The sequence below is a fragment of the Macrotis lagotis genome, chromosome 2, assembly GCF_037893015.1.
Source record: "Macrotis lagotis isolate mMagLag1 chromosome 2, bilby.v1.9.chrom.fasta, whole genome shotgun sequence".
In the NCBI taxonomy this organism is placed as follows: Eukaryota; Metazoa; Chordata; class Mammalia; order Peramelemorphia; family Peramelidae; genus Macrotis; species Macrotis lagotis.
Window position 1 is genome coordinate 188,527,717 of NC_133659.1, and position 9,028 is coordinate 188,536,744.

Consider the following 9,028-nt stretch of genomic DNA (forward strand, 5'->3'; position numbering starts at 1 on the left):
TTTTTTCACTTCTCTCCCCAGCCTTTAATGTTTCCCACCAAAACCCCCAAACTACTATCGATTTACATTGAAAATATTTTGAATTTTTTTCTCTGCAGCTTGTTTCCCCTAATAGAAAGTAAAAGAAGAGAGAAGAGGAAAAGAAAAGGGAAGAAAATAGAAGAGAGGGGAAAAAAAAACAGAAGAAAAGAGAGGAGAAGAAAAAAGTTCTCCTTTCTCTTTTTTTTTAACTCCCCAGTTAGATTGTGAAGTCATGGGATCAAAGATTTAGAGCTAGAAAGGAACGGTAAGATTTTATTTTTACAAATGAGGAAACTGAGACTCAAAGAGATTGTGTTCTCCCCAAAGCCATACAGATAGCAAATAGCAGAGGCAAGATTGGAAATCAAACCCAGCACTCTTTTCATTGCTTTCTATCGTCATATGTCCCCTTTAGAAATAGAGAAGTAAAGAAGAAGAGCTGATTTAGTCATTCAATTGGGGAAAATTTTTCAGGGTCCCAAGACACATGACTATCAGGTTTCTCTGATCTCAAGATGGTACAAATACTAAGACTTGAGAGTGGAGGAGCCACTTCCCTCCCCATCATTACACTGGGACCTCCCCAAGGACAAGGTCTCTACCTCATTACACTTATAGCTCTCTGAGTGTTAAAACTATGCTCTTATCACAATGGCCAGTGAGAAACTGATGGCTGAATCCTCCTTCTTCTATGTCTCTCTACCAGATACATATAGCGGTCAATACATATAAGCCACTCAATACACCAGAGTTACTCAATAAAATTGTTAATTAATTGATCCCATTAAAGCTACAAATGTGAGGACTTGAAATTAGGAACAGAAATAATGGTCCAGGAATTAAGAATCTAGAGGTAGCTGGGGAAGGGGGGGGGGGGGCAGAAATGAATAGGATGCTAGAGGCAGTTCAAATCCTGCCTTTGCCATTGATAACTGTGTGATCCTGGACAAGTCATTTATCCTCTCCCAAACTCTTTCTTCATCTGTAAAATGATATACTATATATGCATTAAATGCACAGTTGTTTGCATGTTGTTCCCTCACATTCAAATGAGAGCCCTTTGAGAATAGGGACCATATTTCTGTCCTTCTTTGTATCACTAGCATCTAATCCATTGCCTGACAGTTTCATAAATACTTGAGTAGAAAGAGTAGAAGTTGGATTCAATCACTTCTAAAATTTTTTCCAGCTGGAAATCTATGATCCTAGTATTCTATCATGGTGACATGTATAATTTATCTGACAGGGATCAGGAATGTGGATGAAAAATAAGGTAAAAGTTATTGAATAGGTCCATGATCATTATGATTTGAGTAGTATTTGAAGTTAGAAAAGATGTGGGAGGAAAAGAAGAAGGAAGAAGAATATCAACAACAACAAGAAGGAGGAGGGAGAGAAAGAGGGAAGGAGGAGGGGAGGGGGAGGGAAGGGAGAGGGAAGGGGAGGGGAGGAGGAGGAGGAGAAGAAGAAGATGATGATGATGATGAAGAAGATGAAAAAGGAAGAAGAAGATGAAGAAGATGAAAAAGGAAGAAGAAGATGAAGAAGATGAAAAAGGAAGAAGAAGAAGAAAGAGGAGGAGGAGGAGGAGGAGGAGGAGAGAGTGAGGAGGAGAAGAGGTGAGAAACAGATGATCGCCAGACTCAATAAAGTAAGCTCAGGAACAAGTAGGTAAATTGTTTCATGTTTTCCTGCCTCATTTTTCCTGGTTGTTTTGCTGGTATTTGGATCAGGAGCTATAAATTCAAAGACATTTGATATTGCAAACATTAGTGACTGGGGTCTCCTGGGTCTAGGTAAAAAATTATCTAGGCTAGCTAAGAATAATCAATGAATTTTCAGCTTCTCAGAACTAGAAAAGACCCAAGAGATTTTCTAGCCCACCCCTCTCATTTTACAAGGAGTATACCAAACCAGAGGAGAGGAGTCATTTCCAAAGTCACCAGGCTATTAAGTATAAAGTCATATCTGGGTCTCAGAACTCCCTTCTTCAATACTTTTTCCATTACATCATCCTGAACCAAGTTAAATGAGGGTGAAGATATGTTCTTTCTTGTAACTCTTTAAAAAGGAGAAAAAGGAAAATAATTCCAGTTGCAAAGGGCACATGGCTGGCACTGACTGTGGGCTGAATCCTTAATATAGGGAGTTCTGGTTTTCAGACTCACATCACCATCCTTCCCTCCTCCTCCACCTCCAAATCTCCTTACTTGACCAGACTGAAACTCACACACACATATATGCAAACCAATTGGCAGCTATTTTGGCTCCTGCTTCTCTCCTGCCCTGATGTCTTTCCACTGAAATAAAGGTCACAGAAGTAGTTACAGCTCAATTTTCACTAGGAGCCATGGTCTGATCCTGGGAATCAACAGAGGTGGTAGGCAGAACTAGAAATATAGGGCAGACATTGGTCAAAAGGGGAGAAAACCCTGGATAGGAGGGAAAGGCATGACATGAGTGGAATTCAGGAAAAGTTGTATGGCAATCCTTACCAACCTTTGTGCCATTCTATTGCTCTCACACTCAAAACACCTTGCCTTGACTGAAAACATACTGCCCAGAGGATGTGAAGAGAAATACTGAAAGAAAAAAATTTATCTTCCCCCAACTTCCTTTCCCTCTTCACCTTCAGTCCTGGTCCCTAAAGAACGCAATAATGTGAAACAAACAGATCTTCAAAGACCCCTCCCAATGCCCAACAATTGAGCTCACACATCAAAAACAGGAAGCCTGTTCCTGTGGAGGCAAGCCCATTGTACGCTCTCTGTCTTTTGTGTCTTGACATGTGCGTGCATGTGTGTGTGTGTGTGTGTGTGTGTGTGTGTGTGTGTGTGTGTGTGAAACCCTCCATCAGGGACTGCTCTATAGAGAATGTTAGACTGGCCCTCAGCAGCTGGGACCCCCTTCAGAGGATTTTTCCAAATGTGGGTCTCCCTGTGTTTACGTTGGGGTGGAGAGGGATAGGGATAGTAAGTGACATTCCTGAAGATCCTGCTTCTGTCTCTCTCTTTAAATCTAAGCACCTTTCTGCTGGGTCTATTCAATGCTATGGTCTGCAATGAAAGATCTCACCGGATCTAACTCTATATGGTGAAGTCTCTCCAGGTCTAGAGATCCTTCTGTTGCTCAGGATTCTCCCCTCCCCCCCCACGCTCATCTCCAAGATCATCAATCTCACCCAAGATAACTCTGGAACAGCTGTCACATGCATTTTCTCTAGGTCTATAGTCTCACCTTTTGGATGTCTGAGTCCAAAGTCTTCTCCATGGTGTTTCTTGGGTCTGGGGTTCTCACTCTCTCAGGTGTTTCTGGGTCTAAAGTTTCCTCCATGGGATCTCTATCTATTTAGGGCTAAATGTGGGGTTTTCAGATCCAGAGTTCTCTCTATAGGATCTATCTCTTACTTAGATTGTAACTCTGATGTCTTTATTTTTTTTAAGTTTTTTTTTTTCCAAGGCAATGGGGTTAAGCAGCTTACCCAAGGCCACACAGCTAGGTAATTATTAAGTGTCTGAGGTCGGATTTGAATTCAGGTACTCCTGACTCCAGGGTTGGTGCTCTATCCACTGTGCCACCTAGCTGCCCCCACTTTGATGTCTTTCTACATCTGATCCTCCTCTGATAAAGAGATTGGGAAAGAAAGAACAGATCTGAGAGATATTTATTACAAAGGAAAAAAATGACTATAACACAGATGAAATAGCAGTGAACAACCTTTTATCAGGTACAATTTTTTTATGTCTTTATTCATCTATTTCCTACCTCCACCCCCATCATCTCATACACAAGGAATGTTCAAAAGAAGTTTGTTCAAAAATTGACTTAGCGACAAATTGGATATTTTGGAGGGGGGGGAGAAGAGGCAAGACCATATCACACATCAGTTACAGGAAGAAACTCCTGGAAAAGAGAAGATATAGGGATACATGATAACTGTCCACCCTTCCAAGTGCATAATAAATGTTAGCCTTGACTCTTCATTCTTACCCCCAATGGGAAGGATAGAAAGACCAGTGTCACTGGATCATTAAGTAACACATCTTCCTTCTATGAACCTATGTTTGCTCATGTATACAATGAAGGAATTGGTTAGCTGGTTCCCTTCCAGGTCTAATTTTCAATTATCTGTGTTCTGTCATCAATACTCAAGAGATCAGAATGGGGCAAAAAAGTTATGAATGGCTTCCTAGAAGAGGTGAGGTTTGAAGTCCAGTAGGATTCAGAATAAGAGTTCCCCAAAGAGAAAGGTATTGACTTCTCTTTCTTTCTCACTCCTCCACAGATCCTGTAAAGAAATAGTACTACAGTATATAACGAAAGTTAGTGAACTGTTCCTGTCCTTGGATCCAGGGATATCACTACCAGAACTGTACCCTAAAGAAGGGAAGAAAACAAACTTAATAAATGTTCTAGGTACTATACTAAGCACATTATAACTATTACCTCATCAATATCCCTGGGAGGTAGGGGTTATTATTAGCCTCATTTTTACAATTGAGGAAGGCAGAGGTTAAGTGACCTGTTCCTGGATCACACAGTCAGTAAATGTCTGAGATCAGATTTGAATAGGTTCTCCTATCTCCAGGGCCAACTTTCTATTCATTGCCTCACCTAGCTGCCTGAGGTGATTAAAATGAGAGCTTAGGAGTGTCATTGAAAGGTACATAAGGCTCATTTGTGCAAAAATACTCACAGCTACTTTGCTAGTAATAGCAAAAACCTGAAGACCAATTTTAAGCTGAACTATCAGGTAATTACAGGAAAAATAATAGTGCAAGAATTTCATAGGCTATTTATTATTGAGTCACAAAAAACAACAGCTATGACAAATTGAAAGAATTGTGGAAAGATTCGGTAAAAGGAAACTGAAAATAGAACAGAAGTAAACAAGAAAGGGAAAATGAAGTGATACAAGCAGAGAAAGCAGAAAGAAAACAGTAAGATATACATTGAGTATAATTGTATGAAAATGATAATTTTTTTAGAAAAATGATAATTTTAAAATCTGGAAAAATGTATCCTGTCAAAGGTGACAATGATGATGATAATGATGTAGTAGTAACAAAATATGAGAAAAATATGCCAAAGGGAAAAAAAGAGATCAGAAGGAAGACATGGAGGAAAGTGCTATTATTTTGTCATTATTTAACTAAAGTGAATAGACACATTTTTAAGTTGTTTAAAATATGTGATTTGTGGACAGTCCTCTTACTGTTTGCTATCATGTTTATTTCCACTTAGAATAAAACTTTTAAAAAGACTAAGAAATACTCTGGGCAATCAGCAAAACAGTCTTCTAAGCTTGTTCTGCAGCTTGGAATTATAATGTCTTTACCATCCTAGCCAAGCCATAACTTGTCATTTTTACACCTTCAAATCACATTGAGACAAAGCCCCAATCAATAGGAACACCCTAGGATACCATAAGGCCATTGATGGGGAAAGGAAGGCAGTGAGACCAACCCAGAGAGAAATACTTGGATGGTACTTTAAGGATGGAAAAGAAATAAGGAATTAAATATTTACTGAGCACCCACTATGAGCCTATCACATACTACCTTTGCAAGCTCTTTACAAATATTCTCTCATTTGATTCTTACAACTGCTCTTATTTTCTCATTCATAGTTGAGAAAACTGAGGCAAACAGAGGTAAAAATAACTTCTCTGGTTCACACAAATGGGATTTGAAACTGGATCTGAACTTAGATCTTCCTGACTCCAAGTCTAGCACTCTATCCTCAATACAACCTTGCTGGCTCTAAAGCAGGGATAGGGAATCTTTTTTTTTCCCCCAAGGCTCATTTGGATATTTACAATATCATTCTGAGGTCATATAAAATTATCAACTTAAAAATTAGTCTGCTATATTTGGTCAAATATTTAATTAATTCACCCCTTCAAAGCTCTTAGACTTATTGAATTTCTAGTCCAGCCTGCAATTTGCAACATCAGACCAAATGATTTCTCATACCTTAAATGGCCAGAAGGTGTTCCCCACCACTCCTCTAAGGTAGCATCCATTGGTTTCCTATTACAAAATAATCTTTCTTGCTACCTAGATACTAAGCTAGTTTATTTCTAAAGGACCTCAAATGTTGCTAGCATCTATTAAATTTTAGAAAAGTCCCATTCATTCTACCCTAATTTGTGCAAAAATACTCACAGCTGCTTTGCTTGTAATAGCAAAAAAACTGAAGACCAGTTTTAAGCTGAACTATCAGGTAATTACAGGAAAAAGAATAGTGCAAGAATTTCATAGGCTATTTATTAGAGTCATAAAAAACAACAGCTATGACAAATTAACCATAGCTCATCTCCAAAACAGTGTTCCACATGCAGTAGATACTCAGTTAAATGCTTGTTGATTGATTAATAAATATTTAAGGAGAAGCCCTTGACCAACTCTGGGAAGATACTAAGGGAATCCCCATTTTCATATCCAAAGACCAACCCCAGAAACTAAGAATGAAACTGAAAGTTCTTTAGCCAGTGGACACTCTCCTCATGCAGATAGAGAGGAGAAAATGGAAGACTTGGTGACTGGGAGGGGGGGCAGTAAGGGAGGGGGGATTTCCAAGGCTCTTGGAAGCTTTGGGATGGAGAAGCTGTAGAGTCATTGAACTTTGACAATTGCCTCAAGGCAAGAGTATTTCCATCACATATACACTCTCTTTTGAATCTGATAGTAGAATTTTGAGTGTTCTAAATCAACAGTGTCAACAGTCAAGACAGAACAGATGAAATAGCTACATAAAAGAATTTTTGCCATCTCAGGAAAGTATCTGCTTCTGAAAAAAGGAAACTTGAAATGAGTTCAAGGGGCTCCATGTCTTAGGGTAAGAGCTCTGGTGCTATGTCTCATCCCTGACCTCACTAAGTAAACCACCCAAAATCCTTCCTATCTGCCCAAGCATGGCTCATGACAATCCCCCTCCACCACCACCAATTTGCACATGGATAAGGTGCTCCTCCTATATGACCCAGATACTATAGATATCAACAATTCCTTCAAAAACCATGCAAGTTGACTCATTTGTATTACTATAATTTCAGTTTGAGGAATAGAGATGGAATGGTGAGGACTTTGCTAAGGATGGTGGTTTTTAAGAAAACAAGTCTGAGAACATCCACATATGGACATTTGTATGTCATTTGTATGTCATTTCATAATTTTTGATGGAGACTCCATTCGGTATCTACATAATACATAGTCTCTTCTTCCTATAGCTCTTGACGCACTTTTAGCCATCTTCTGTTGGGGATAAATGACACAGGCTACTTAAATGCATAATCAGTTTCTAATTTTGATATATCCTATTCCTGTGACATTTCTGTAGATCTACTTCTCCCCAATTAAAATGCTCCCTTCCCCACACCAAAGAATCAAGAGAACTGTGGTGAATTTTTGAACAAAGGGTGACCCAAAGACCACTGGCTGATTGTATTTCCAGAATAGTCTCAGAATTTTGTAAGCAGTTGTGTTTACAAGAAGTGTGAGGAAAAAGGAACTGACTCCATGTCCTATGTCTAGTATGCCAAGTTGTAGCCAGGAACAAGTTTATTAATACTATTCAAGGATGGAATTTTAAACCTTTAAAAATAGATTGGGAGGTGCTAGCCTAGAAGACCCAGGCACAGCCTTTTATTATTCTCTCTTAGCTATGATGGTAGCACAGCTATTTCTTTCCTGTAAATGTTGCTTAAATTCAAACTTTTAAATGTGCTGTGAAGGAAATTTTCCTTTGTATTCAACTTGCCTCATAAATTATATAAAAAGATTGTACTTAAAACTACCAGTATTTAATACCTCACCCCATCCCACCCCCATGAATTAATTTCATTTGTTATGGAATCTGGATATTATTTAAAATAAGCATTTAATTTTCATGACTTTTCAATAGTTTATTTTAAAGTTAACTTTGTTGGCAGCGATTTGACAGGGCCATATTTCTGTTAATAGAACAAAATGCACTCTGTTTCAAAAGGAAGAAATTGAAAAACATTCCATCAGTGAGTTGAATCTAAGGGTCTCAACATTGCTAAAACTTTAAAATAATCTATATTTGTAATATAACCTCTTGATGAGGTTGCTTTGTCCTTGGTTGTTTTAAATCTTTGTCATCCAGTAATTTTACTGAATTTGAGATGAGTTTTACTATTTTAATATATTAATCTTTATGACTGAAAAATAAACTTGGAGATTTTCTTAAGTTCAAGAGGGTTTTTTTTTTAAAAAAACTAGGGCTTGAGGGGCAGCTAGGTGGAATAGTGGATAAAGCACCGGCCCTGGAATTAGGAGTACCTGAGTTCAAATCCGGCCTCAGACACTTGATAATTACCTAGCCGTGTGGCCTTGGGCAAGCCACTTATAACCCCATTTGCCTTGCAAAAACCTAAAAAAAAACCAAAACAATTAGGGCTTGAAGGTACTCTGCACCTCAATAAATATTTATTAAATTCAAAACCAAAAACAAAAAAGTTGACTCATTTGGAAAATGTAAAGGAGTCAGCTGTTAGGCTCTCAATGGTTCATTTGGAGGGAATTAGGAATAAGGTTCCTTAGTAGTACATTCATCGTTCAATAAACATTTCCTAATCACTTACTGTGTGCTGAACATTGTACCTGGTCTGAGCTCTGGTCTTCCTGACACCAATTCTAACACTATTGCACTAACTGACTACTTCTAAAAGTACCATCCATTATTAGTCTATTTAAAATAATTATTCTTGCTGACTAGATACTGATAGGTTATTTCTGAAGGGTTGTAAATATTACTAGGACTTACTAAATTTTAGTACCCTGGAGACAAAGCCCCCTTTACTCCCTCCCAGACTACAAATCTGGTAGGACAGAGACTTCAGGAAACTGATAAAATCTTCTTTCAAAGATTAAAAAAAAAAAAAAGGTTGGCCCGAGTGTCCTAAAAGGATGATCATTGCTATAAAGATATAATCAGTAACCTTGAAAGTAATTCTTTTTGCCCTTATACAGTAGAGCATGTG